The sequence below is a fragment of the Strix uralensis genome, chromosome 9 (assembly GCF_047716275.1).
Source record: "Strix uralensis isolate ZFMK-TIS-50842 chromosome 9, bStrUra1, whole genome shotgun sequence".
In the NCBI taxonomy this organism is placed as follows: Eukaryota; Metazoa; Chordata; class Aves; order Strigiformes; family Strigidae; genus Strix; species Strix uralensis.
Window position 1 is genome coordinate 22,847,589 of NC_133980.1, and position 26,623 is coordinate 22,874,211.

The 26,623-nt window shown below is 39.7% G+C and overlaps 1 protein-coding gene across 1 annotated transcript in view; it reads left to right on the forward strand.

Annotated features, from left to right (window-relative positions):
* SPSB4 (splA/ryanodine receptor domain and SOCS box containing 4) overlaps nt 1-26,623 on the forward strand; it is a 94,916-nt gene that overhangs the window by 26,809 nt on the left and 41,484 nt on the right. The window lies entirely within an intron of this gene.

Below are 26,623 nucleotides of genomic sequence, written 5' to 3' on the forward strand. Positions count from 1 at the left end.
GCACAGCCTGCGTTCAGTCAGGCCCAGTTGTCTACAGTCAGCTCTTGGGCTGCTGTGAGTTGGGGAATGGAAGGCTGAACGAGGTAGTAAGTGGAACTTTGTTCCTGTTTAAGACTGTATTATCTGAGCCATAGGAGGGACCATGAATATAAATACATAGATTTAACAAAAGTAGATGACTGATCAAAACTTATATTGTTTTGGGCTTTATGAATAGAACTCGGTCTTGTAAAAAGAGAATAATAGCAAGTGTACAACACCTGCCTTTCAGTTAGTAATTTCTAAAGGAATTTCTTATTCTTTCTGGTTGGGATGGTCTGATTTTTTTCCTGTCAAAAATTAATTCTCAGCTCATTAGCCTTACATCTGTCATACAAAATAGAAACATAATTAAATAATTTGACCCCGTTTTAAGATTACCTCTTCATAAACATCTGTAATAAGCACTGGGGGAAAGAATCTTTATCCACAGAAGCCCTGCAGGTTATTACAGCCAGATGCTACATGGCTGCTTCCTGAGTGCTTTCGTACAGGGGAATATCAGAGGATCGCAAGTATTTTGCAATTACTCAGACATTGCAAAGAGTGTACTGACAGTCTTTTTTTTTTTTTTTTTTTTGAAGGTGGTGGGGAAGAGATACTTTTGCAAACAGAATATTTGTGTGCAAAAGCAGTTTTTATAATACTGGGAATATCTGCCAAACTAAGCAAAGTACAGCTCGGGTTGGTCCACCACGTCCACACAAGGAATCGTTCTGCATTCCTTTTGTAGCCTTTGCTCAAGGGAGCTTTAGAAAGATGAAAACACAGGAGGAGGATGTGAATGAGTTTGGTAGAAATTATAAAATAAAAGGGGCGAAGTAGAGAAGGATAGCTGTGGTCTGTGAGATGGCAGAGAGAAAAATTCCCATCCGGTTTCTCGTGGGATAATTTTGCTGGAAGAGGCAGGGTAGTTTCCTAAACTATCCCTGAGAAAGTTGTAGTAGACTTTTTTTTTTTAAAGCATGAACGCGTGGTTAAAAGTAAACTTGAAAACTAAGCTTTTATGTAGCCCTGGGTGTTAATCTGATCATGTGAAGAGGAAGTTTAAAGCTGCTTTGCCGTGGGGCAGTTTGACATCCTGGAATCACATCATTTGTTATCACATGTTCACTGATCCATTACTGTCCTGCAACAAAAACAGCATTCAAGAAACCAAAGTAGCTTGTTTAGCGGGTGCTCTAAAGCAAATACCACCTCTTCTCTGTTAAAAGTGCCAGCCAGCCCTTGTGTAGCAGTGCAAGTCTGGTCATGGCACTCTGCATGTTCACTCTCTTATAGCACTTAATATTACAGGTTTTTGTAATTGTTCTTGTGAAAACTGAAGAACAGCGAGATGCTCATGTTGCATCCACAAATTTAAATACATTTGAACATAAATATGTGGGGTCTGTTGTTGTTTGGTTGCTGTTTAACCTTACAGATTCTCTCTGTGTTGTGTGTGTGTGTGTGTGTCCCATTTCCTTGGAAGTATCTCATACTACTGATTGCAGCCTTTAGTAGATCTGGCAGTAGTAACTTAGCTGTTCTTGAAACTGTGCTGTCAAACAGTGACGTGTAACTTGCTATTTAGTGATTGATTGTTACCACTCGGAATGCATACCACAGCTTGCAATGGTTGTTTATGTGGTGTCTTACAGGGCAAATGGAGACCTCGACTGCAGGGATTTCTAGTGTTTTCAATACTTGCTGTTTAAATAGAAGATATCTGAATACTTTAAAGGCCCATGTATTTCAGTTGCCTGGCAAAGAGTGAAAGGCTTGCCGGAATGGAAGAGTGAAAGGATCAAATGATGGGCTTGTACAGCTGCAATGAACTTAAACTTACGTTGTAGTGGTATAGAGACAATGCAGACTTTGAAGTATGTTAATTGCATAGATGGCAGAATCATAGAAGGATGAAGCTGCAGGTCAAAGATTTGAGAACCTGTGCTCTCTCTGGACTCTGAATATTGCTCCTAAAATAATGCTGTAGTTAAAATCAATCATAGTTCTTCCAGCTGCATCTGATACCCTGAGTATTCTGCTTCAGAAGCTACTCTGAGCATCACATGATGATGTGCTGTGACTTTCACTAGACAGTTTTTCACTCACATTTGAGAGACTGGGAGTTGCAAATATTTGTCAGGGTTTGGGAGGGAAGTCAAGGGGACAGGATGGAGAGTGCTCAGCATAAGCACATTGAGTTCTTCCAGGACAGACTTCTTTGATCAAATGTGATCAGTATTTACCACACTGATGTTTGCCCAGCCGCCTAAGTTTTACAGAATTTTACATCAGACTTCTGACTCATTGGCTATTGCAAGAATTAAAAAAACTAAATAACATAAATGCAGTATATGTTATTTTTCAGATGTTCTTTTCATCAGGGTGCATGTATGTTTAAAAGCAGCTAGGCTATTTATGTCTGTTGTCTGATGAGGAATCCTGAAGACTTTATAAACTGGAACAGAGAAGCAGCAAAACACTTCTGTATAAATGTACATTGCAGATCGTGACTGACACATTAGTACTTAGGTGTTTAAACAAAGCGACAGGAGGACAATATGACAGTGCTGTGGTGCAAAACTTGATCATTGAGTGAGTTGAACACAGTGAATTATTTTGATCCTTAAAAATACCTGACAGAATAGTCAGTATTTTGACTTTTCATAAGCGTCCATTACAGGTCCGACTCTGCCCTGTTCTGAATCGGTGCAAAGCAGATGGTGTGTATACTGTATATAATGATAATAATAGGTGATCCATAGACAAAGAGTTGATAATGCAACTCATAGGTACTAAATTTAGAATTTAATATCTTCCTATGCAGGGAGAAGGCAGAAGGAGGCTGCAGAAAGATTATTTTTTTTCTTTTTTTCTTCCAGCCTTCCTTGTGTGATAACATAGAGTTGGTTGAAATGAAATACCAAGTGCTGGCACGAGGGTTTGTGGGGCTCTGCTTGTCTTGGCAACCATCCCATGTGCGTACGTCAGCACAGCACGCTTTCACTAGTGTCATGAAGAAACATCTGCAGGTGTGCATCAGCACTGGCCTTCTGGCCATCTCTAAAAATGCCTGCTGGTAGCACTTTTAGATTTCTTCATCCTGTAACATACACTCTTGCTGAAAGTGCAGTGCTGGCTGCTACAGCTGCTGCCTTGGAGTGAAACATCTGGTTGGGATACGCTGTGGGATGCGTCCTAATTAGAGACACCGTCTCCATGCAGTCGTGACAATTTTAAAGAAAGTTACAGTTTACCAAACTCTTGCCTGAACATTTGACTTTTGTGCATTTGCATGAAGGAAGGATAAGTCAATGTGTAAATGAGCTGTAAAAAGCTTGACATTGCATGAGAAAGGACTCTGTGTTGTGTATTACATGTTGAGTAGGCTACAGTAACTGAAGATTAAAAAAATCACACCCACTGCTGCCAATTGATATGTTTCTAGTTATAAATCCTAAAGCTATTTCTAAGAGATGAATAAATTTGGCAAGATTTTGGGGTAATGCTACCCAACCAACTTCTCAGTAATAATGTCTGATGGCATAGCCATGTTTTACTCTTAGAGTATCTTTTGCCTTTTTAACTTCTAGAAAGAATAACTCCTGGTTTGGTTGAAAATAGACTGTAAGACTTTTTGAGATACACAATAGTATCCGATTAGTTTCCTTACTTTCTTCCATTCAGAATTTAGCCATCTTGTCTTAAACTGATATTTTCTTAGACCCAAGAATTACATTTATGAGACAATTGGGGTGTTGGCTGATCTTTATGCCTGAATCTCCTCCTCTTAAAACTAGGAATGTTGATTTACTTTCAATTTCCCTTATGTAATAGTACAACTACTTTGAAATATTCTATAGCAGGCTGTTTATTTCCTTTTGTGTGGTATTTGCAGTTCTTTTTGCTGTTTAGGTGTGAAAGAATGCTTCTTGATACTGATAGCCCGTTGTGGTTCTTGTGCTAAACTTTGCATAGCCCTTACACGGTTTTCAAAGTGTTGAGGTCAAGGAGCTGGAAGCATTTGTCTCAAAAGAGAAGACAACTTTACTTAGAAATGTAATTTATGGAAAACATTTGTGTGTACCTGTTCATATTTTAACCTACAGATCCTTCTTGTAGTATTTGGTACTTACCGAGAAGGGTCCCTAGGCTCTCTGTCAGCTGTTACTGACCCCTGCCCTGCAGCATATAGCCTATTTTTAACATATGTAACTATTTACATCCCAAATGAAACAGAAGTATTATTCAAAGTATGTGCTTCAAACTTACCTGCAATGAATGAATAGGGGGTTTAAAGTAATCATCCAAACAGAAATTCTGAGGTCCTGTTTTTACATGCCAGCAGCCTGTTCGCTGTGCCTGCAACGAGCTGGTGTGAACATAAAACTGAGGATGTTTGGAGAACGTAGCTCAGTGCAGGCAGCTGTATCTGCTCCTGCATAGAGGCCCAGAACAGTAGTTTGTGTTTTGGGATCCTGTGCTCCCTCTCTGCCCCAGGTTGCCTAGGGTGATCTCTTTGGCTCCTGCCTCTCCCAGGTTTGGCTGCTGCTGCTGAGGCTGTCTGTGCCCCTGCAGCCCACCGGGACAAAGCCTTGGGGTTGTTCTGCATTGCAGGTGTAGGGAAGGCGGGGGGGGGGGGGGGGGGGGGGGGGGGGGGGGGGGGGGTGAGGAGGGTTCAGGGCACATCCCCTTTGTTAGCTGATAGGCTACAGAAGTTTTGGGATGTGGGGTGGGTTCAAACCTTTTGCTCTTTGCCTTGCAGGAGACCACAACTTAACCCTTGAATCACTTGCAGACCTTAGGTTGCATGTGTTCAATACTGTGAAAAAAGAATGCTGTTTCTAAGCTAAAACAACTTTGGAGCTATGGAGCTAAGCACAACTTCTTTGCCCTTTACTACTGTTCTCAGTTTATTTTAATTTACATTGTTCTGTCTCTAACATACCACAAATGCTAAATATAAATATGGAATCTCCCCCTTGGAGGCCTTTTACCATAAAGTAATCTAAGTCAAAATTGCAGAATTGTTAACTGCCAGGAGGAGTATGTAATCTCTCTTCAGACACTCTGGGTTTCCCCCCAAATGGTTTTAAATTAAATTTTTTAAATGGATATCCTAGAATGGTTTGGGTTGGAAGGGACCTTAAAGATCATCCAGTCCAAACCCCCTGCCATGGGCAGGGACACCTTCCACTAGACCAGGCTGCTCAAAGCCCCGTCCAGCCTGGCCTTGAACACTGCCAGGGAGGGGGCAGCCACAGCTTCTCTGGGCAACCTCTGCCAGTGACTCACCACCCTCACAGGGAAGAACTTCTTCCTTATACCTAATCTAAATTGATGCTATTTCAGTTTAAAACCATTACCCCTCATCCTACCCCTACACCCCCTGATAAAGAGTCCCTCCCCATCTTTCCTGTAGCCCCCTTCAAGTACTGGAAGGCTGCTGTAAGGTCTCCCCGGAGCCTTCTCTTCTCCAGGCTGAACACCCCCAACTCTCTCAGCCTGTCCTCACAGGGGAGCTGCTCCAGCCCCCGATCATCTTCGTGGCCTCCTCTGGACCCACTTGAGCAGGTCTGTGTCCTTCTGATGTTGGGGCCCCCAAAGCTGGACACAGCACTGGGGTCTCACAAGAGCTCAGTAGAGGGGGAGAATCCCCTCCCTCGACCTGCTGGTCACTGATGCTTTTTTTGTTTATCTAAACCTGTTTATTTTAGAAGATACTTAGATAATACATTATACTGGATATTGCAGTGGAAATAGTGTACCCTGAAAATCCAGTATTGCTAAACCTTAGGAAGAATTTTGCCTACAGACGTGCAATCAGAGGATGAAGCATTAGTAATTAAACTGCTAACGCTGTGAAGAAGCAATCTTTAGCTTTTGAGATAATTTAACAGGAAACAGCATTTTCAGTTCCTACTTCAGGAATTAGATAGTTCATTGTGGTTTTTTTTTTTTGTCATCTTCTACATTCACCCTACTTCACTGGGTTAAGTGCACTTCTTGTTCTTTAATCCTAATCTGTTGACACTTTCTAATTAATTCTCAACCTCTTCTCAGCAGGTTGAAACCACTACATTGTCACTAGAATATGCTGCTTGGTTAATTGGCTTTTTGCCCCAGCTACCTCCTGCCCCTTCTTGGTGGTCTTTGTGTTACATCTCTCTCCAAGATACTCTTCTTTTTTTTTCAATCCTCCTGCTTATTTCCTCCCTTCCCCAGTTGAGTTTCTCTTCTTCTACATTATCACACTCTTAATAACAAATTCGTACCTACTCCTCCCCCCCCTCCCCCTTCAGGTAGTTTTTGTTACTGATAACAGTAGAACATTAGGTGCAGTGTCACTCTTCCAGAGGAACTACAGTTCAGATTTAAGGGTGTGACTTTAGCTGTAATGATGAATGGTCTTTTTAATGGTCTTTCTGTGTGAATGTTGAATACTTATATTTTTTCATTTGTATAAATTAAACATGCAGAGAATCATCTGATTATCTCAGGTTGATAGCAAATAGTTGCTTATGAAAGTATGTAGCTAGAAAGACCTTCACAAGCTCCTACACTTGTTAGACTAGCCTTGTCTTGTTCTATACAACTTTGACCTATTAAGACCTCCAGTGATAGATACTCCTCAGGCAATCCAAAGCACTCATTACTTTACAGATAACAGGTTTTTTTTCTCCCTTACAATCTAGCCTAGTTTGTTTATTTAGCAGGGAATCCAGTTCTCATTGGCCTAAGACATAAGAAGGTGCTGGCATACTGCTTTAAGTTCAGTAGCTCCCAAGGCTAAGAACAAGCATCAATAGTCCACAGCTCTGTTACGGTTTATTTGCATCCTGATATACCTATGCTTTTTTTTCCTGCTCTGGTTCATAAAGGTGCCATGGCAACTGCCAAATCTGACAGTTATAAGGAAAAAACGTGTGTTAACATGTTCTGGTCACGTTTCCACTGATTTCTCATGTATCTTGTTTTTAACAAATAAGAACCTTGAAGAGCATCAACCCTCTGTTCTCAAAATTGAAGTGAATGTTGTAATCTAAAGGTACACTTTGAATATTGTATTTATTACTCTAAAATAGCAATTAGAAACTTGGTAGCCTTGCTTAATCCTTTTATGAATTTGCTCAAGCTGCAATGCTGGAATTGTTCAGCAGTGTGAACTAATTCTCACAGGTTTGTATTAGAAATGGAAATTTGTAAAGGGTATTTATTTTCGGATTTGCTCTATCTGTATTGCTGTTGGGCATTGTACACCATAAATTCAAACTTCAGTGCACATAATGATGCTTCTGCAATACATTATCCAGTGATATATTTACTTTATTGCCAAAAATGTGTGTGCTTTGTCCATTTTGATTATGATTGTGTACAAGTTTCCTCATAGGTTATATTTCTCTTTAAGATACTACTTTATTTGTCTCTCTGGCCATGGAAGTTTCTTCCTTTCTCTGATGACAAGCTTTTTCTGCAGATGGCCTCTTCTTGTTCTCTTAAAGACAGTGTAGCTTCTCTATTAGGAGAGGGAGATAGCAACCTGATTTCTAGTTGGGCTCAGAGCAAATTCCACTTAGAAAAGATAAACATGAGAAGATCCTGATCTTCCTGGAGGATATTGTGGTGAGTCTTCATGTTATGGCAAAATCCATATGTTTACAGTAAATCAACAGGCAATGTGCCTGAAAAAGAGTACATTCAGAAATGCTGCTGTGTTCTGCAGATGGTTCCACTGAAAGTACTGATGGTGCGTCTACCTCCCTGTGTGAACGAGAGGAAAGCTGCCCCAGCAGTAACACTGTGTTAAAATAATGCTGAGGCTGTGAAGTCAAACACTCAGAAATTGGCAAGTGGCAGAACAGGATTTGCTTTTTTGCAGCTGTAATTCTGAGCTCAGCAGCCTTCAACTGCGCTGTGGCCCACTTTCTCTCTGGTAAAAGGTGGTAAATTCTGCTGCAAGTCATCCTTTTGTCTTCCTTTTCTGCCAGCATTTTTCCCTTGAATCTTTTCTCCCCAGTCCTCTGTGTGTGTGACCTGGTGTATTTTGTAGTTTCCCCAGGATAGCCAGCAGGGAAACCTGACAGAGCATGACAGTCCCTGTGTTCTCAGGTTCAGTTTTGTGTTGGCCTTTGAAGATAACAGATGAAAAGTCCTGCTAGTGAGGACAGGACTGGATCAAAGCTCCCCCTCGTCTTGGTTTGTGCATATAGAGAGAATTTAAATAACTTTAGTCTTTTCACTTTTAAACTGTTCTGGGGTGGGATGGATAATCAGATCTATCTTCAGGCCTGTTACCAAACCTGATTTTTGATGAAAACCCTCCAACACTAGAAGTGTGAGATGAGGCATATCAATCTCCAGCGCCAAAACTCGGGGCTGAGGCAGAGGAGATGTTACGTTATAGGTTATTGACACAACTTCATGTTACAGTTGTTTAAACATTACTTCTAAATGTTAGTTGGTGTTGAAATCAGAAGATAAAATGGTGACACTCCTAAGAGGATTTCTGTTGGTAATTTGAAACAAACTTGAGCATTTTGTATAGCCTTCTGTGCATTGGCCAGGATTCTGCATGACTGGTTTTGGAGTTGCACATCTTCAGCGTTGGTGGTAAGAGTGTCTGTTGCAATGGGAAGATTGTTCACTAGGAGCATTGAATAAAATAATTTTGGTAACGCTTCTTCAGAGTGGACTTAGCAGGCAGTAATTGAGTGAGGCAAGTGTCCAATGTTAGATCAGTTAGTCAGAGCTATAACTGTGTCTTCCGTGGACATGCCTAAGAAAATGCAAGTTTGGTAGATGTGTCAAACTTGTATGATGAATAACAATAACAATCCCTGCCTTATGTGAACGTGTCTTTCAGAAAGTAATGAACTTCCAGCTCTTTGGGCTGTTTTTTCTTAAAAAGAGATTACTTATTAGCTCTGTCTCTGCTGATTTCTTATCACTGGTTGGCCAAACTAATTATCTGATTCCAGAAAAGGGATTTGTATGAAACCAAAATGTATTTTGAGCAAGGAAGTAGGTAGCATTAAAAAAGGATAATTTTTAAGCTTCACAGTTGCATTTTCTCACAACATACATTTTTATTTCTGTATCTCCATTGCAAATGGGAGTTCGTGTCTGCATGTATCATTTGGACATGAAATTTAAAGCAGATGTTCTTCTGCTTTTCAATACAAAGTAACTATAAATGTTTAATAATATTCTTTTTGTGTATGCCACATATCTGTATGTCTATTCAGCATGCCACTGAATAGGCCACAAAGCCTTGATACAGCATCTTGAAGCTAAAACAAATTGCCGCTTTTTCTCTGTGGTTTTGCAAGCTTGACAGCTACAGTACATTTAACCAATCCAAAGTGATCAGATTCTTTTAGATCCTGGTGCTTTTCCTCATTTCTTGTAGTGTTTACCTTTTATTTTTTGGTATTCTCTTTAAAGCAGAGAGCCTGTAATTGCTCTCAAAAATACCTTCCTCAGTCCATCGAAACAAAACAGAGCATGGAGTTATATTAGTACCCCGTTCACTCTTGCAAAATTGAAACAATTTATGCTTCTGAAAATGCCTTGTTTCCAGGTAATTTGTATTATGTAAAATATGCTGTTTGGAGAGGTTTTTTAAAGTATCTTACTCTATAAAGGTTAAAATATTTTTAAAGGCTTAGGAATTAGGTTTTTTAAGCACTTAATGATTTTTTTCTAAATAACAAATTCTAGTTTTAAAACTAGCGTAAGTATTATGAAAATAATATATTTTCACTGAACAAAGAACTTCTCCCCAGTAAGTCTGGTGAAATGTATCATTCAGTCACGGGCACCGTATCAGAATTTGGCATTTAAACAAATGCAGCCCAGCAGCCTGCTTGGAGTTCATGTACCTTCAGTGACCGCTTCTCTTCCAGCCTTGCCGTGTAAGCTTTTATATTCTATGCAGTATTAACTGCCACAGTGCTGCACTAGCACTTGCACTTAAAAATATGTAAAATTTTGACACTGATGTCAAAGGCTGCCACTTTTTATGAAAGTTACAGTGAATGACTTGGGTTAGACCAGACTGAAATGTGTGCATTGGCTTCTGAAGAAATGCCAAATAATTTCTTAGTTCATACTGAGTTTCACTGCACTGGAAGGTCTCCTCATCACGTATGTGGACTCTCACTGTATCTTTGTTATTTTAACTAAAGCAATTGCTTTAATGTGCTGTGTATGGTTGTAGCCATGACTACATTACTGCTCCATGCATGCTTGCCATATGTGTAAACAGTTTGCTGATTTTAGTGGTATGACCTATTGGCCTCTGCCTGTATAAACAAATGAAGGCCAAAGTTCAGAGAGATCAGAGGGGAAACTTTAAACATCCTGCAAAATCTGCAGTCCATTAAGTGTATGTTAGTATTTGGTTACAGCCAATCCTTTTGTACTTCTAAATAATTTGTTCATGACACGTTTGAGAAAGGAGGATAGCTTCACCTGGTGCATGGAGACCTCAGGGAGCATAATTGCATTGGGTTTATGTTAAGAAACCAGCTTCAGTGGTATTTTCTTGCCTCGGGAAGGGAAGTAATGCTAGCACATGCTTTACTTTTAATTTAGATTGAGATTTAAATGTTAAAGTGGTGGGGACAGACCACTGGAAAAACGGCTATAGTGTACAAAGAATGAACAATGTCATGAGAGACAGATGACCCACAGGCAACAGAATGAAATGTGTGTCAAGGGAGGAGGAAAAATAACAGGTAACTTGAGAAGTGCCAGCAAGATCTAGGAAGATACGTTTGAAAGAGCAAATGTGAACAAGGCGCTAGTGCTGAAAAGAGAGAAGGCAGAGAAGTGTGGTAAGAGGGTTAAAAAAGGAAAGATGCTGAGATTCTGACAGAAGGAAACAAGCCTTGATGTAGTAAGCCAAGTAGCACACGGAAAAGAAGGGTCAGCACTATCCAAGCTCCTGAATGACCAAACATCCCTACTTCACTCACTTTCTTTACTTTCATCAGCAGTTTTTCTGGCAGGAGCACAGAAGCTCAGATTCCAACCCCCAGCTGTATGGTAGGGAGTGAAAATTCACCTGGCTCTTCCTGGTGTTAAGCACAGCCATCCTGGGCTTTCCTGACTGCTGGTAACTGCTTGTTTTTCTTCAAACTAAGAGCCTGTAAAAGTCAAAAATTGACAAAGGTTTGCTGTGTTTTCGGTATGAACTTTACAGGAATCACCGTGATGCTGTTGGCATCTCACAGGGTCTTTTGTTTAGAGAATTTACAGAATTTACAACTGAACTTTTCAATTTGAGTAGAAATGAGTGAACTGTTAATATTTATGGATGTGAGAGGCTGAATTAATCCTGCAGACTTTTTCTGACTGAAATATTCTTAACTAATTTCTGATGGACTTTTATGTTTCTAAAATGCTTTTTTTCTCTTAATTTTCTGAAAACTTACTAAAAATTTAAATATGTTATTTATACGTAACAGATCTTGTATCCTCTAAAAGAATTGTGTTAACTTCCAGGTATAACTGATCACCAGTAAGAATTTTAAGGCATTTTATAATTTCATTGACCAAGAATAAAGCAGAAGCTAAATCATCTATGATGCAAATGTTTTCAAAATCCAACATGTAACTTGCTATAAGTCCAGCATTTCATGTACATCCTTTTACCATCATCCTGGGCAACATTTCTGAAATGAAACTCTGATAAACTGGCAGCATGAACAATGCTAGCATCTGTATGCAAACAGCAGCTTCCTGAGAATGCAATTTTTTTTCTCAAATCACTTATGCAGACGAACTTTCAGGCTTCCTCTGGCCTATTTTTTCAAATACCTTTAATACATAATGCATATATAAGCTATAACCTTAAAATATTAATGAAAATAAGTTTGTCTGTAAACCATAGTGGAGATAGAACAAAACAGAATGACTGTTTGGACTTTGTACCAAAGGGGGTTATGCCTTCAGCAGCTTCTCTAGCTGTGGAGCAGCAGCGGTTCTGTACTTCTGCTTCTTACCCACGTGCTGCTGCTTCCTTGGCTGTCCAGACGTCCAGAGTCTGGTGCAGTGTTGAGATACCCGATGTGAGAACCTGCCTGATTGAGAGGTGTATATGACTTGCTGCATGCATGAGTAGTTATCGGGCGAAAGCTCACTACTGAGGAGGAGTTGCAGTGGAAACTGGCTAGTGATGGACTGTTCCCCAAACTACTAAAAATGCGTGCCTTTTGGGGCAGGGTGTGTGTGTGTGTGTATCCACTTAGAGGGGCCTCCCCTGCGATGTTTTGCTGTTGTCATTTGAGATTTTCTATTGGGGAATACAGTATTGTGGAAGTGGCCCATCATTTTATGCATAGTGCTACTTTCAGAGCAAGAAAAACCATTACACTGTTGTGGCGGATGGGTTTCTCAGCAACCCGCTGGAACACGCCGGTCAACAAATCCCAGAGCTCCAAGTAACTTCTCATCAGACTCGTCAGCTGGAACCACCATCTGCTTTCTGTTCCCCAGATTTCTGTGTTGTTGAAACTTCCTTAAAATGCAAGTATCGAGAAACATCTTATGTATGAAACATGAGTGAGCATAAAATCTAAATGTCACTTCAGTACACATAGTGTACTGAATCACTCTCCATTATTCTGAATTATTGTAATTTTCATTGAACAGAAATTCACCTTAAGTGTACCTGTTTAATTTATAAGGCATTTTAATAAACTGTTACAGTAAGCATGTTGCATTAAATAGGAAAAAGGTTTGCTTTCCTAGGTAGGAAATAACAAAATACTGTGGTAACGATGTCAGTTTTCCTTCATATACTCTGAAGAGAACAATTTACTTGCAAATATAAATACTCACAACTCAGTATGAGCTCTACCATTAAGTGGCATTTACAGATGTGCATTTTATATTCACAGATCCTAACTGACCCACAGATAACATTCTAATTTTAAGGATTTTTTGTAGCGTCATGCAGATGAAGTCCTTTGCAGGTGAAGGAAGACTATTATATGAAAATAGAAAAAGCATGATAATAATCATTAGGCAGGAGGGAGTTGAATTAACATTTTGTACAATTGTTTTTCCAGCATTGACAATTACAATAACAAATGTCATTATTTGCTATTTTCCCCCTCTATGTTTAGTCACCCTTGTAAACAGGATAATCTGTAGCTCCAAATCCCATTAATTTTAATGTCTTCTAGGTAACGTTCATTTCTCAGTCCACAACTGCTTTTGCAGTGTTAAATTTTTAAAAAAGAGGTTAGGCTTTTAAACTAGAGCTTTTGGCTAACTCTACGTGGTTAGTATTTGAAGTAATACATGAAAGTAGGTGTTTGATAGGAACTGACCTGCTCTTAGAGTAGGTGAAAATGGTAATCAAATGTTCTCTCTACTTGGGAAGTTGCTCAGTACTAAGAAAAGAAGAAAACCATATGTATATGACCAAGATGAGAACACATTAAGTGTAAAACAAAAAAAAAAAAAACCCCTTGGTTTTCAAGTTCTTAAGATTTGAGGCAAAAGGGCAGACGGTAAATCCATTTCCCAATGCTAATCTGACAATAATGTTCTGATCTCTGTGGAGCTCAGTAATGCTGTGTGCTTGTCTGAAATCCACAGGCTGCTGGTAAATGGTATCTCCTCATGCAAAAAATCTTCTCTGTTGATTTAGCTGGTGAGGGAGGAGTGCCTCCTGCTAGCGAGCAGGTATAGGTAATGCTGTTTCTCTGTAGTGACTGTTACAAAATACTGTTTTTTCAGAGGACAGGGAAGAAGATATGTTGTCCTTTTCTGAGTGGACAGCTATGAAGTATTTTTTACTCAATTCTTTTTTCCTTTCTTTAATCTGCAAATGATACTGTATCTATTCCTACAGATTTGAAAAATGGGCTCTGTTCAGCTGGTTTTTGCCAGTTTTGTTGTTTTGCAGAAACAGTATTTGAAAATAATCTTCTGAGGTAAAAAGTGAGAAATGACCTTTGAAGAAATTGGGGTAAGCCAAGGGTATGAGTCATAAAAATGCAATTGTGCAAAGCTGTCTAGATGTCTCGAACACATCTAAATTTTAATTCATCCCCTGAATAAACTAAAATTCTTGATTTTTTTAAAAAAAGTGCAATTTTCTTTGACTGTCAAGAAGTCATTAGTTTTTTTAATGTCAAAAATCATGATAAAACTGATTCAGTTGTAGAGAACTCCTTCAGCCTTAACCTTGCAGAATAAGAAGCTGCCAAAGAGCTGGATTTTCAGCTGGTAGGTGGAGGGGAGCACTGACAAAAGGCCCTCTGGACCTTCTTACTGCTGGTGCTGGGAAGGGCCTGTTCTGTTTCTGTTTCGATGTCAAAGGTGGTCTCAGCCACAAGATTTCTTAAGGGCTCTTTGATTTCGTTTGGTAGCTTGCTGCCATGGTTTGAGCCCAGATGGTGACTGAACACCATGGAGCTGCTCACTCACCCCTCTGCCTCACAAATGGGAAGGAGAAAATAAAGCAAAAGACTCCGGAATCAAGATAAGGACAGGGAGAGATGACTCACCTATTATTAAAAGACAGATTCCTTAGGGGAAGAAAAAGAACATCAGTTTAATTCAGATACCTAACAGCATCAACACCTAACAGAGCAGAACAGTGAGAAGCATTACCATGTCTTAAAAACACCTTCCCCCACCCTTCCCTTCTCCCGGGGCTCAGCTTTGCTCCTGCTTTCTCTCCCTCCTTCCCTCCAGCAGGGCAGGGAATGGGGTGTGTGGTCAGTCCCTCACATGATGTTTCTACTGCTCCTTCCTCCTCAGGGGGGGAAGGACTCCTCACGCTCTTCCCCTGCTCTAGCACAGGGTCCCTCTCGTGGAAGACAGTCCTCCACGAATATTCTCCGACATGAGTCCTTCCCACGGGCCACAGCCCTTCCCGAGCTGCTCCAGCGTGGGTCCCTCCCGTGTGTCATGGTCCTCCCAGCGCTGAACAGCAGGGGCTTCCCTCAGGGTCCCGGCCTTCTTCAGGCGTAGCCCCCTGCTCCAGCATGGGGTCCTCCACGGGCTGCAGGCAAATCTCTGCTACACTAGTGACCCCCAGGGGTGGGGGGGGGGGGCCCTGCCCTCTTGACATGGCTGCACATTCTGCCCCCCACCCCTCATCTCCTTTCTTCCCCTGACCTCAGTGTTTGCAGATGTGTCTCTCTCACAACTTCCTCTCGCAACTCCCCCTCCTCATCCACTCAGGTTCCCCTTCTTAAATATGTTATTGCAGAGGTGTGGCCACAGTGGGTGCAATGTGGAGCGGGGGGAGCTTCAAGAAGCTTCTCACAGGGGGTCACGGCTGTAGCCCCCTCCCCTGCTACCAAAACCCCCACCACTCAAACCCAGCACACTTGCTTTTCTGTTTTGCCCAGAGTTCTGTAAATTGGTAAGCAAATGGAGTCTTTTTCACACAAGGGATGACATTTGATATTACATGATGCTTTCAAAGAATGAAATGTACTGGATTAAGCAGGATTAGATCTGTAATCTTTCCAGATCTTTGTCTTTGATTTCCACATTTGGCTGAATTACAGTTTTGCAAATAAGCTTCTGCAGATAGAACCAAAGTATCCATGCCCCATATGGGCCATCCAAGATGAATTAATACCTATATTTCATTTTTACCCATTTTAGGGCCTATTTTGAAATTCTCATAAAACATGTTCAGCTATTTTTGAAAAAGTGAAACCAACCGTTTCTTTAGACACATAATAATAGTGTGGTGCAGACAGCAGTCTCCGAAGATGTTACTACGCTTTTTGCTAGGTAATTGTAGTAGGGAATTCACTGCCCTCTGGGGCACTTCTCCTGCCATCAGTCTCCAGTTGTTTCCTGCCTCACAGGAAAAACAGCAAACATTAAATGATTTCTGGTTTTAATTAGGCTGACAAAGATGTGTGCCCTGAAGTACATTAGAAGGTGCAGTCATTAAATGCAGTGTCCCTAGAGGCGTTTCCTGGATGTCCCTTACAGTTGAGCGTGTCCAGGGATTTTCTGTTCAGCAAGCTGTGAGGGGATGCCTGCATCTCTTTTGACTTGTTTCTCAAACCTGCACTAAACTGCCATCCCTGGTGGTCTGTATTGCCTGGTGCTGGCTGTCGCTCGGATGGCCAAGCCTCCCGGCTGGGCTGCCCTTGGCCTTCGCTCCTCCATGCTGTTCAGCCCCAGCCCGTGGAGCCTCTCAATTCAGTGCAGCTATGGAAAAGCCGTGAGCATGTAACACGGCTCTAGCAGGCTCTGCAGTGTGAGACGTTGTTAGCAGCGGTGCTGTTGGTGCTGAAAGCAGTGTTAAATTCACCTCTTTTTGGCTATTGAGAGACCAGGGATTCATTTTTATTGCCTATTTGCTGCTAAAATTTATACTCAAATTATAGTTTTGAACAAAATAACTGGCAGCAGCAGTGGTCTTGATGAATGCTTATTTAGACTCTTCATATAGAGGGATTTAGGTGTCTTCAGTCATGGCAATTTGAGTTCAGCCCCTGTTTAATAATGTGTATGAAACTAGAACTTCCACTGCTGGAGTGGTGACTCTGCAGCACTTCAGCTAACATTTTTGTGCTCAGACTACAGAAATTTTCAGTTTGCTCCCACTAAGGCATCAGACCTACTTCTGCAGTGCTTTTCAATGTATCTAGATGTTCCAGATGAGAAAAATATATTTTCAATTATCTAGTCAACATTACATACAGTAGATTCTGTTACAGAGGGAAGCTTACAGTTTTTGCTTCTCACTGATCCAGGCTGGAGATCCAGTGTTCAGATAAAGATTAAATTAAAAATTTAAGAAGAATTTGGGCTTCTGCTATTAGAAACTGTAATAAAGAATGGAATTATTAGGCAAGTGAATATATATGATGATAATTGTGATCGTTTTGCGGAAGGGAGTCAGTGTAATGCTTTTCAGAGTTCTCTGAAGGTGGTAACGCATGTGGGAGTAAGGGCAATCCACTAGGTTTTGAAATTCCAGGTACTTCAGAGAACCTGATAAAGGCATCCCTTGAAATAAACTTGTATATTGTTAAAGTTGAACAGTTCTTTAGGGAACTTTTTTAAAGGACAGGCAGCAAAAGATAGACGCAAATGGTCAGATTTTAAGTTGGAAGGAGATTACTAGTAGGATCTCTGCTGGGATCTACTCTGCTCAGTATGTTAATGATGAACTGGAAAATAAAGTAATAATTTGCACAAAATTATTCAAGGTGGATAAATCTAAATTGGACTCCACAAAGAGTGGTAGAAGAGTCCTGCAGTACGTAACAACTGGATAATAAAGTGGTAGGTGAAATTCAGTGTTGTTACGTGCCTAGTAATGCGTAGTGGAGGACAGGGGTGAGGAGAGGAAATCTGCCTTTATGTAGTGTGTTAAGAGTTCCTGTGCACAATGAACTGTTGCCACCTGAAGAGAGATTCTGGAGGCATTGTGCATAACGTTATGAAAATATCAATAAAGAGTGATCTAAAGGGTGAATACGATCATGTGAATTGGAACAGAACAGAAAACCTGATTGTGTTATTGTGGTCAGCTTGTATCTTGAGTGCTGTGTTCTCTTGTGGTCCATACCTGTCCTCCTCTAACCCATCTCCCCAGCTGTAAAAATAAGTAAACAAATACTAAAAGTTAATAGCCTGGATAAGAAGGAAAGTATGGCTTCTGCACAAGGAAAGAATAAATAAACCTGGATCTGACCGATGGTCCACCTAGTTTGGTATTCAGTCTTCAGTAATGACAATTAATAGCTGGCTAAGGGAGAGTATGGGCACTTGGTAAGCTTATAGGGTGATCCCTGTTCTTTCCCTGATTCCTATGAGGCTTATTTCTCCTGGGTGATCCCTTAGCCTCTAATCGTCTGGATTTCAGTGACTTACTTGGCCAGATGTATATGTGTTTAGTAACCCTTAATAGAATCTCTAGTCTTTTGAGGAGCTGAGTAAGTTTTTTGCATCCAGAGCGTGTGGCAGTTTACATACGTGTTATTTGACAAACTACCTTCTTTGGTTTGTTTTGGCTTAACTCTTAAGCCTGTAAAAGAAATAACTGCAGAGAATATTAAAAAAAATGTCTATGCATTCATAAATGGCACAGAAAAAAGTGATTATGGAAGGTCTTGTGTCAAAATCTGATGACTGAGGTGTTCCCATGAAATATCAGGTGCCTTTTTTTTTTTAAAAAATAAAACTCATACATTGAAAAAATCAGTACTATGAATTATTGCAGTGAGATTATGTGGAAATCAAAAGTATAAATGGATTCAAAAAGGGATTAAATATATGTATATAAAGGATCTACTAATGTTGGTTGAACGTGGCAGTCCAGTTACATCTTTCAGCACAGGATAAGTCAGAAAATGGAATAGAAAATAGCATTAGGTAAACTGTAATAAAATTACCTGCTCATAAAAAAGTTGAAATTTCATATGGTGCTTCCTTGTATATTAAAATAAATGCAAGATTTACCTATATGCTTATTAAAACTAAAATGCTGAAAGGTAACAAGTGAATTTGTGGCTCTGCATATAATGATCTATGATAAGAGAGAGAGCATAACTTGATTATTAGTAAAATGTCAAGTAATTTTGAAGAGCACTGAAGCTGTTATATGACTCACAGCAGGGATTACAGGATTGGTTTGGTCATACAAGGTTGAGTATAATTTCCACTTTGCCTCTATGAATAAGATTAGAATAAAATATGGAAATATTACTGTTAGAATTATTTGATATTCTGTTTCTCACATGTGTTTTCCATTACCAACTAAATGCTTAAAATAGTTCCAGGAGACTAAAAACAAGTTTTTGTCAAACACAGTTTATAAAATAGTTTCAACAACTTAAAATGGAAACAGTTTAAAACAGATTATTATAGGTAAGTCTAAAAACTGCCCTCAATAAAGATTAGACCATGGCAGAATTCCTGCTGTTGCTCGATAGTGGAGTTGATTCCACCTTTTTTCTTGAGCTGAATATGGGCATCTATTCATATTTAGGTAACCTTTAAATCTAAAAGGAAGCTGTATGTGTGGTTTGCGGGTATTCTTATAGTCAGTCACCAATCATTCATTCGGAACTGGTCATGCAAACTAATTGTAAATGAAAACCTTCCCTGCTGAAGAAAATTATCAATTATTTTGCCTTCTCTCTCTCTCAAAAGTAGATGCAGCCCAGCCTGTGAAGAAGGAAAATGTTCTATTTAGAATTACATACTTTATTAGGTCTGATCTAAAAATCCAGCTGTTACTCAAACCCATTACCAGTGCTTCAGGGTAGCAAGGGAAGCAAATGCCGCCTCCTGCTTAATTTTATTTCTGCTTGATTAGACACAACTTTGAGAGTTATGTTAGTAGGTTAGCACTGATCAAGTAACTGGTACAGTATCTGAAATAGGAGTTGTGTTCAGAAGATGGGTAAAAACTGATATTGCTAAGATTGCTGATATGTACCCTTGAAAAAGTTCACTTTAAGTGAGTTTTGTCTGAGTTAACAGCAAATTTGCCCTTTCTGGTTCACCTCCACTATGTATATGTGGATCGATTCCTTTTAAAGATTGTGTATTTATATCCTAAATGCTTGGTGACTGACAGTAGCCTGCTCTGTATTGTTTCTGCTTATGTTTGGAGATTGATGCTCTATAACATATTCTTAAAGCATTATGTAACATATGACCAAAACTACCTCTTGCCTCATGTTGTTGAGTGCTGAGTATTGGTGCAAGTTTGGTCTCAGTGGGCTGGTTGTGGAACATAATTGCTAATGAATCTGAAAGCAGGGAGTAAAGCGTTGGGATACCTTTCTGGCAGTCGGTGAAGTTGGTATGACTCTCTCTTTGTTGCAAATCTTCAACTCCCCCAAAACGTAACTAACAAATACGTCACCGAAATAGTGTCCCAGTCAAGCTGTCTATTAGCAACACTTTGCTATCTAAAAAAGATGGATTATAAGAAAAAAGCATTCATTTTTAACTTAGCTCTTTTTTAACCCTGAGAAGTTTATTAAAAAAGGTATTGAGTTTTAAGAAAAATTTGTTACGGATACCTTGAATCATTGAACAGCCTTGGAGTAGTTCATTTGCAGATTGACTTATCTGCCAGCAAGCTTAATCTATTTGACATGCATTGATCCAGTCCATTAAAGAAGGTCACATTCTCATTATTTCCTGAATTGGAGCTTAAGATCCCAAACTGCCCAACTTCGGCAGGGCCTTATATTAGGTAGCCACGTCTTCTCCCAGCCCCTGGACACCACCACCACCCCCTGCCTTCTTTCTTGCATGTTTTATCCTTCAGTAGCACCAGATGTCCAACAAGCTTATGTTTTCAGCAAACCTCCTGGGCCTGTTTATTGTCGGACAGTTGCACTGGAGACTGTTGGGGAGGTCAGCAGTTGACCTATTTAAAAAAAAGTAATTGATTTCAGAGGAAAATTAAATGCCTTAAGTGACACGTGAAATTGGTGTGCATTTTTAATGTTTGATTTTGTGTGAGAGAGTGAGTGAACCAGAGCTGTTTTGTTGTTGGCACCTAGTGGTAAGTTCTTAAAAAAAAAACCAAACCCAAACTGACTTTTAATTCATTGAACGGGAAAACTTTTAGTAGCTTCTGCTTAATGGTTTAAAATCATACCAGAAGCATGGTATTTTAATTAAAAAAAAAAAAAAAATTCAGTGCTCTGTTCACTTTCCCTTAGGAGGCTCTCTGTTTCTGTGGTACAGATGCAGTGGGCCACCCCCTCAACTGCTGTAAATCGGTGCGGTGCCAGTGTGCTGGGCCAGCCTGTGTGTTGGGTGAGAATTTGAGCAGCTGTCTGTCCTCTTTGACTAGTTTCTGTATTTGCTGGGATTTGCAGAGCATTATACGGGCCAGTATGTCAGGACAAATTCTACTTGGTATCTGGTTCACCATTCTGGCTTTTCCATTCTTCAGTTAAACTCATAATTTCAGCATTTCTTCTATTTTGGAGCTGTGTGTTCTTCTAAAGGAGTTACTTGAAGTCTGTACCTTTGGTATTTTATTATTTTTGTCTCTTAAACACTCTTTTCTTCCAAGTGTTATTTTAAATATGGAATGTAATTTGACAGTATGGTCTGCACAATCCTCCCTATATGCTTCCTGCTGCTGTTTTATTGAGAAAAATTGTAACTTAGCAATGCTGTGATGATGTTAGGGCTTTGAAACACTTTCTGTACTTTCCTGATATTAAGGTCCTATTAAAGTGCCAAAAATACTAAGGAGGGGAACTGATAGCGTGTTGTGCACATCACTCAAAATACTTGGCCATGGAGAATGTTGCTTTCCTTTTAATGTTGATGTTTCAGGTTTATTGTCAGTTGTCTTAATAAATCATCTTTAGTAGTCTTGGCTGATAAGCCCAAGAGGGGTGCATTTGAAGAAAACAGTGATCTCCCTCTTTTTCCCCTCTTCCTCCACCCTCGCCCCATCTGTGCTATGTGTACTTTGGGGTCAGTTTTGGTGTTTTAGCCATAAGTTGTGCTTTTCATCCTTCACAAGCATAGAATTTGCTTTCCCTTGGGAAAATTAAAATATTGAAAGTAAGCAAACTGACTGCAGTCACAAGATAAGAGACTTACTGGGTCAGTATTGTCCAATGACATTTAATACTTGACTACATTGCTTCCTGGGCATAGGAGCTAAGTTCAGTTACTGATGCTGTGTTGAACGTACTGAGTTAAACTTCAGGGTGGAAGAAGAACATGTAAAATTGCACAGCATAACTGCCTTATTTGTAAAGCTCTTGTTTTGAAGTATCTGGACAGTGTAATGTATAACATTGTATTGAAACTGTAATGAATCCTGGACTGAAAAGAGAGGAGGATACTTGATAGTATGGTCACTTTTGGATACAGGATGATTTTGGGGATAGGCTTATTAAATGTAATTTCATGAAGAAGATTATTTGAGCTCCATATTGGGACTGTCATTCAAATGGGTATCAGCTTATTTAAAAAATAAGTTCTGTAGGGAACACGGAAAATGGAGATAAGAGGCTTTTGTATAAGAATCAGTTTTATCATATGCTTATTTTTGTATTTTTGTTGGTGTGCATTCATGTACCTTTTTATATTTGAAGCATTTGTTTGTTGCATAAACTCTTAGTACGAATTTTTATTTGCTATTAAATTTTATTACAAAAATCTTTCGACTAGAGTACTACTGTATTAGAAACACAGGCTGTATTATTTCGCTTCCTGCTTGACGTTGCTTTATTACAAAGAAACTTTTTGTGGAGAAAATGGTTCTGTCTGTCTTGCTTTAGGTAGCTATGATTACTGTAGAGTTAACATGGCCATGTGCTCCTAGAAAGTTCATAAGGCAGGGAAAAAAGCTTGGCATTTCTTTAGCTAGAAAGCTTGTGTTGGGAGGAGGCCAAGCTAAACACCAGTGACTCTCTGGGTTTATGATTTCCATCCCTCTCTTCAGCTGTTGGGGTTCATGGGATTTGTATCATTGCTCAGGGTCTGCCTGCTGGCACTATGGATCTCATTATCATATAGAACAAATACATGGAGTGCATCTGGGGAGAAATAAAATTTCTATTCTTTGACTTTAAGAGAAATTTTACTGCATCTCCCTTGACAAACAGTTCCTGTAGGTGAGTAATTACTGTTTTCCATGAGGGGAAATGTTGAAAAATGTGTGGGTGAATCCACATGTTTTTCCATTACAGTTTAAATGTGTGCCTTCAATGTTAGATTTTAAAGTATGTGTAAACCAACTGGCAAACCATAAATCCTCATTAAAACTTACTGAAATTATTAAAATGCATTTTTTTCTTAAAATCGCACTCAGGCCTTGTTTGTTTGGTTTTGTTTAGAAAAGTTCAGAAACATTTATTATTGAGAAGACTCCGTATCAACTCCTATATCAGATTTTTCTCTCTCTCCATACGTCTACATATCTATATAGATATAAATAAATAAGAACAAGCAACATTCTTAAGCTTGGAAGAACCATCTTCTGTCTTTGTCTGTCAGGGACGAGGTTGCCCTCTGTACTGCAGCTGTCAGCTGCCTTGCTCCCTTCCCTGCATGGTTCACTTCTCCTCACCGAATGCTCCTTCAGGCAGAAACTGCATCATGGTTTAGGAGTTTGTATTCAAGGAGAAAAATGATGAGAAAGAGCTCTTTCAGTTAACATGCGCAGGGCCCAGATGGATCTGCTGGTTAGAAGGAAAATATGAACTGGAAGTAAGGTGCGTGTTTTAATCGTGAGGGTATTTTATTATCCTTTGGAATGCTTTATCAGGGGATATGCAGTAAATTCCCCTACTTTTGGGGTTCTTTTTTAATTTAAGTTCAGCTACCTTGATAAAACTATTCTGTTTATTGCATCTGATAGGGGGGTTGCAGCGTGAGATTGTGGCTGTTGCAGTGCAGGGTTAAAGTTGGGTGATTTTGATTCCCCTGGCTGAACAGGGGCTGCTGAGATTCATTCAGTTTCAGCAGAAGCAAATACTGATTTGGCTTTGTTCTGCCACAGCCAGGGCAGCTCTGCTCCTGATTTTTCAGTGGGAGTACAATTGAGTACCTCTGAAAATGCCACCCGTAGTCACCTGCGTAGTTTGTAGCTATGGCAGCCAAGGTTACTTGCGTGTTGCTACTCGGAGCAGGTTTATAACTGTGACAAGTAACATTATGTGGCCATTGCATTCTCCGTTTTAGAAACAGAAAATTAGTGCAGGCTGGTGTTCTGTTGGCTCTTGTGCACAGCGAGACAGCCGCTAGTCTTTCCTTCCCTATGAGACCTGGAAGTCAAAGGTTTTCAGGAACATATGTTGCAAAGTAACCTTTAATACTGGCTGATTTACATGCTTGGCTGGATAAGGCACAAAAGATGCCACAGTTTTTTGGTCTGTAAAGCCTATGAGGCCCTTGGATACAGCATGGCTGGCTGACCAACAGCTGGTGTCACAGGCTCCTTGTCAGGAATTGGGGTTGGCTGTTGTGAGCAGGCTCGCCCCCAAGAATGCCACCACAGGATTCTTGTCTTTTTGTCATTAAATATCATGTACTTACTAACATTTCTTTTAGGTGGCAGCTAATGGAATTATGGATATTTTATGTCATCTCTACATCAATAATGCAATATGGGCCACATAAAGCATTGATTTTTTGTTTGTTTGTTTGAGGAGGGGAGCAGAAAGATAATTTAACTCTTGGCAGTAGGAGATTTCTTTGAGTAATTCCAGTTTGATGTACATTCTAGTTGTGACCTTGAAGTCACATCTAGAAGCAAGGAGGCTAATTAGGAAAATTTTATAATTACTTTGGATGACTCCCTAAATTATAGCCATGCAACAAAATCAATATCCCCTGGAGCAAAGCAAGTTGAACTGCAAAGACAGGTTAGTGCTTAGGACTACACTGGTGGTATTGCTATGCTAAATAGGTTGTAATACCAGTATTTTATTGTGTCTGGATACTAGGTGGTTGGGGGTTTTTTGTGTATTTTTTTTTGTTGTTATTCTTTTGTGGGTGGTTTTTATTTTTTGTTTTTGTTTTTTTTCCTCCATGGGATAGCCTGTGAGAAGAATTGTTAATTCTTCTGTGTGCTATTTCCCCGCCTGTTCTCCTTCAGTCAGAGAAAATCAGCATTTTTCTTTGCTAGTGCTAAGTCTGCTGTGCCCTTTGAGAGGATCAGTGGAGTCCTCTAAGCTGCCTTCAGAAAGCAGGAATAACTTCAGCTTGCCTGCGCCTTTGCAGATGGCAAGGAAATGCCGTGACTTAGCAGAAATGATCCAAGTCAGGAGCATGTTCAAAAGGAGATGGTGATTCCATGGTGCTGTAGAAAGCATTGGCAATGTTTGCCACTTGTAGATAAGCAAGGAACGGACTTCATAAGCTGCAGTTTAAGTTGACAAAACTTCCCCTGAAGGCTGACAGTAAGCATTTAATTCAGTCTTCAAAATTTCAGAAGCCTGGATTTTGTATGCGTGAGTTAACATACACCTGCTTAGTTTTGTTCACCCTGGATACTGAGTACTGAAAAAACAGTATTGATGTGTTTATTTCTATAATTTGATTTTTTTTAAATTTTGCACACTGTAAATATATATTCAAATGTTTGTAGCAAACATGAATTTGGGGAGATGATGTGTAAGAACTGGAGTTTTTAACATATAATTGCATTTTTTTAAAAAAAGACTATTTCAGATGAAGCTTTTGCTCATCTCTATGGTACTGGAAGATTTCTGTTCAAGAGGCAGCATTCCTATGTAGCAAATACTTGAATTGCAATTATTGCAATTACTGTTAATCCATAGTTCTAATACAGATTAATCTGGATGTTGATATTCCTAACATAAATTGGATAGTGATTTGTACATAAAGGATAAGGATTTATAGACGTGGCCTTCACCTAAAGCTGCTAAAGAGAAGCCCTTTGGACACTTGTTCTTTTCAATTTATTATTTTTGGTAAAATTTTTTTTTTTCTTAGACTCAAGATTAACCCTTTTTTTCCTTGCCACTTCGGTTCTTTACACTATGAAGGAAAGTAATGCATTTATGAAATCTTCTTTTATTTTAGGCTTCTAGACTGACTGTGGCAGTGTCAGATCTGCATCCATCACATAGTAGGATTCCTACAACTGATGAAATATGAGTGTAGCTTTGCCCAGCAAAGCACAGGGCCAAGTGGATAAATTAGTTGGGGAAAAGTTGGAGCATGTTGTTCTACCCAACAGGTCATTGTGGAGTGTATGAAAGAACGTGAGATGGCTAAATCTGTGTTTAAACTCCCATGTTGTGGATGGAATGTATGCTTCAGGTAGCATTTTCAGATTAAATATCTTGCTTCTTTCTTTGTTTTTTACGGTAAGGTGATAAAGATAAGTGAGATTTCTCTTCCATGTTGTTTTCTAGTGGTTTCTGCATAAGTCCTTGAACTGATAAATGGGGTACTAAGATATGAGGAAAGCCATTTTGGTTCTGAAAATCCCCCCACATATATCATTCATTTCAAGAGAAGCTTTTCTTTGGTAGGCTACATCTTGTGTCTCTGGAGTAGCTTAGCAGCTCCATTTTGACTTCTGACATGGGCTTAAACCATAAACAAGCAAACTTCATAACTGAAGAACCATGCAATCAGTAAGTATGAATGTGTTGGATGCCTTTTACATAGCACACAATATTGTATTTTATTCAGTATTACAGGTTCTAGTTCCATGTAATGCTACAAACCACTCCAGGGCTTCCTTGTATTGCTCAAGAAGTTCATACAGAAACTATTTGTATGTTTGCCCAGAAGCTATTCACCCAGTGCTGTGGGTACCAATATTATACAGAAGTCAAACTTCAGTGTCCTCATGTTTAGTTCAGCAAAGGCATGTTTGGATAATGAGAGAAGCTGAAAGTGCGGATGCCGTGGCTGTGTACTGAGCACCAATCCCAGTTCACAGCATTATCTCTATTTAACAAATTCTTCTATTGTGTGCCTAAATTCATTTGAAGTCAGTGACATGTAGGCACACGCTTAACTGTCCTCGAGGACTTCCCAGTGCCTGGCCCAAATCTGTAGAAAGAGACCAACCTACCCGTGGCAGAAGTTGGTTCCATGCACGTCTTACTGAGCAGCTGGTTCA